Here is a 3,891-nt window from a genome sequence, read left to right on the forward strand (position 1 = left end):
ATCACCGTGTATTATTTTAATATGTAGATATACGTATATATATATGTATATATATACGCGTGTATACGCAGAGTAGTTAAGTATGTATAGAACGTACGTAGATTCGATACGGTGCACGTTCGCGTGATCACGGACGATGAACGACAAACGCGCGAAACGTGTCCCGTCGTCGGCTCGTTTTCCTTTTTTTCGCGCGCGCGCGTGTGTGTGCGTGTGGGTGTTTTTTTGTTGTTTTCGCGTCGAATTCTTCTCGTTTACGCGTCGTGATCCCTCCTGAGATCGTTGGTTCGCGCGACCGTGAAAAAAACTTTGGAAAACTCCTCTCCGCGTTAGCATCGGTCCTCCCTTTGTCGAATATTTACGTTCAGTCCGTTTTCACGGGCTTCGAGCAGCGAGACGGTCTCGCGTGCCGGCAAGAGGCCCGCGACTTTAATCCTCGGCACACTCGCTTTCGGGTTACCCGCGCCGGTAGACACAAACTCGGTAGACTCGGCCTGAGCCCCCCCGAGTAACTCGCCAAGACCGAGACACTGGCGAGCTGCAGCGTTGCCACACTTCCGTCGCCGCGGTGCGCGGCCGCGGAGTGGGGATTTCTGGACTGGTTCGGGTCGGGTTTGGGATGGTAGACACCGTCGTCGGGAGAGGACGAGCGGAGAAGGTGCCGGCGCGGCGCGGCGTCGAGCGAGCGGTGATGGCGTCAGGGCCGGCTTCACGCGACTCCGGGGGCACCTCCGGGCACTCGCGCTCCTACAGATTCGTTCTCTCGTACGTCCTACGATCGAGGCGGGAGAGCCCTTCGTTCTCCGCTCTCTCTCTCGCTCTCACTCCGGAACGTTGTTGTTGGTACGAGCCAAATTGGGGTGGCGTGACGGGCAAAATTTTGAACGGATGGCTTGCATGCAGACGATTGCCGGTCAACGAGCTCTCGATCTCGTCTTTAATTGGACGGTACCGGATTTATACTTTGTTCGCGAGTCAATTACGGGACACGTTCGACTCTGGTCCCGCGGGCACTCTGCGCCGCATCCTTCCAAGGGTGACCGTCTCGAGCAATTTTCGAAAATTGCCACGTTTCGTGCGTCCGCACTGCACGCTGTTGCTGCTAACGTTCCGAGTAGAATCGTCCGTGCAGTCGGCCACGGAGAAACGCGATCGTGGAACGTCGTCCGTTTCGTTTTGGTGGGCGATGGACGATTTTTTGGTGGATCGGCCGAGAAATCGAGAAGAGGATCCGCGGGCGGCGAAATATTCCGCCCCTGGCGGACAGCGGCAAGGGTGGTGGCGACGGCGGTGGTGGTGGTGGCGGCGGTGACCGCGTCGGAGGAGAACGAGACACGGTGGAGAGGATACACCGCGTGCGGGAGACAGAGTGGGAGAAGGAGCGCGGAGGTTGACGAAGGGAGAGGACCGAGAGGAGTCGGGCGAGGAAGTTATGTCCGTTGGGCGGCCGTGGAAGGGATTTGATACCGTGTCGAAGTGGGGGCCAGCCGGTCGTTTGGTGGGGGAAGTTTCGGCGGAGAGGAACAAAACGGGTGGGGGTTCCTCCGGTCGCCTTTCCTACCCCTTGTCCCTCCCGCCCCTTCCCGGTCTCTCACTCCCCGGCCGATGTACCCCTCGATGCGCGCTGCGCCGTGATGCATCGCGCTGCCGGCCGCCTCTGCGAGTCACAAGGTATGCTCGTGCCACGAATACGAACTGCCTCTCCCAAATCAATATCAGTCGTTGAAAAAAAAAGCGACTCGGCACCTATAATTGCCGAACTTCCGCGATAACCGTCTCTTCTCTCTCGCCGGCTGTCCCCGCCGCCTCCACCGCCTCCACCGCCTCCGCCGGCGACGCCGTCGCCGTCGCCGCGGGACGACGACACGCCGCGCCGCCTTCCCCCGACGCTGCGTTAGGTTAGGTTCACGCGCTAGGTTGATTAGGGCCTCCCTCCGTGCACCCGTGTCACGCACGTTTCCCGCCACCCAATGTCCGCGCACGATGATTTTCACTGACTATGCCCGTGGCCACGTGCACCAGCCGCGACACGCTCGCTCCGATCGTCTCGCGGCCCGCCGCCTCTCGCTCCGAAGGTTACGCCTGCTGCGAAAACAAAGCGCAGCTCCGATTCGACCGCGTGCTACTCCGTCACAAAGGAACCAACGTTCTACGACGGTGTCCACCTTTGCGACCGTTTCGCTTTCTTTCGAGGAAAATTCCACGCGACCTTTTTCGTCGATGTTTTCCCGTTCGCGCAGCTGTGAACCATAATATCGAGAGAAATCAGCGTATCGTGACGTTCGCTCGCTCGACAATGCACCGTTGTACCGACCCGATTGCGAGTTATCGCTAGCACGATAACAGCGCGATCCGAACGCATCTTGCAGAGTCGTCGCGGTGCTGCCGCGGACCTCCCGATCGTTTTCAGTCGATCCGACTTATTCGCGAGCTCTTGCTCGTCCGGAGACCGATTCCCCATTACGTACAGATATTTCGGTAAGAAAGAACGAAAGAGCGCGCGAGAAACCTAGCGCAAGAAGAAAAGGAGTAAGAATAAGAATGGAAAGCACCGGGGCAACGTGCTGGCCGAAGTTCTCGGCCACGAAACGAATTTAACGATCGCTCTCGCACATGGAAAGAGAGGAAGAGAGCGAGAGGGAGAGAGAGAGAGAGAGAGAGAGATGGAAAGATGGACAGAAAGAAAGCGACAGAGAGCCCGCAGGAGGAATGCCGTCGGTGGCTAGATGGCTGGTGCGCGCCGTCCCAAAGACGAGCAACGGAGAAAAGTGCGCGTTAGCGAGCGCCGGCCTGTGCAGCCGTGGCTGCCTATATTTATCCGAGGATGCAATATTTGGCTGCGTCTTCTAAAGACTCGACCGGCCACATTCGTCCCAACTTCCAGCGCGCGGACGGGCGCATGAACGAACGCAGCAGCCTCGGAGCAGCCTACACCTCTCTTTCGCTCCCTCTCTGTCAACTTCTCCCCCTCCTCCTCCTCCTCCTCCTCCTCCTGGTTCCCTCCCGCCCTTTCCTCCTCCTCCCTCCCTCCTCCCGCCCCCGGACTCTTCGTCTTCTTTCCCTCTTCCCTCGTCCTCCTACCATACTCCGCTTCGTTTCTCTCTTTCTCTCTGCTCCTTCTTCTGCTTTATCACAATGAGCGACCGCGTGTGCGTGTCCGTGTCGTTAGGCAGTAGCTGTCGGTGCAGGCGTGGTTGGTTCCTTGCCCTCTGTCGCGTATTTATATCTAGCGAGTAGAGCGAATGCATTGCGGCTCGCTTCTTGTTTGCCGGGACCGCTTACTCTTTCTCCGTTCCACGACCGTTCCGCTCGCTCGCTTGTCCGCGCGGCTATACTCGCGCGCTCGCACGCTCGATCACCCTCTCTCGTTCGTCGCGGCCCCGCCAAACCTGCTCCGAGCAACGTTAACGCCTAGCGCCGGCTAATCACCGGGATACGCTGATTTTTACCTTCGATCGACTTACCCGCGTCCCTCGCCTCTTTCCCCCCCTTTTTCGAACCGATCCGCTACGTCGAAAACCAACCTTCGAATTTCCCCCCCAAGAAACGCCGCTCGTTCTTTTTCAACCCTTCGCGGTCTCGAGAAGCTGCCCGACTCGGGACCATTTTGCTAACACGTTTCACCAACTTCTTACGTCCGCGGTAAAACAGTTGTACGATACGTTATCGGTAACGCGTCAAAATTGTAATTAATTTTCTTCGCCAGAACCCCGATCGGAAGAGTACGTTTCGTCGGGCGCGTTTGTAAACGTTCGCGATGAACTTGTACCAGAGTGGGAGCATGAGAGAAGTCGAAACGGATCGAGAACTCATACGACGTTGCAAAAAGTGGACCACGAGGCGGGCGTGTTGGTCGCCGGGTTCCATTATAACATCCTTCGTCGTGTATTA

This window comes from Colletes gigas, unplaced genomic scaffold (genome assembly GCF_013123115.1).
Source record: "Colletes gigas isolate AHSC1104 unplaced genomic scaffold, ASM1312311v1 Colletes_gigas_Sc00002, whole genome shotgun sequence".
NCBI classification, from domain to species: Eukaryota; Metazoa; Arthropoda; class Insecta; order Hymenoptera; family Colletidae; genus Colletes; species Colletes gigas.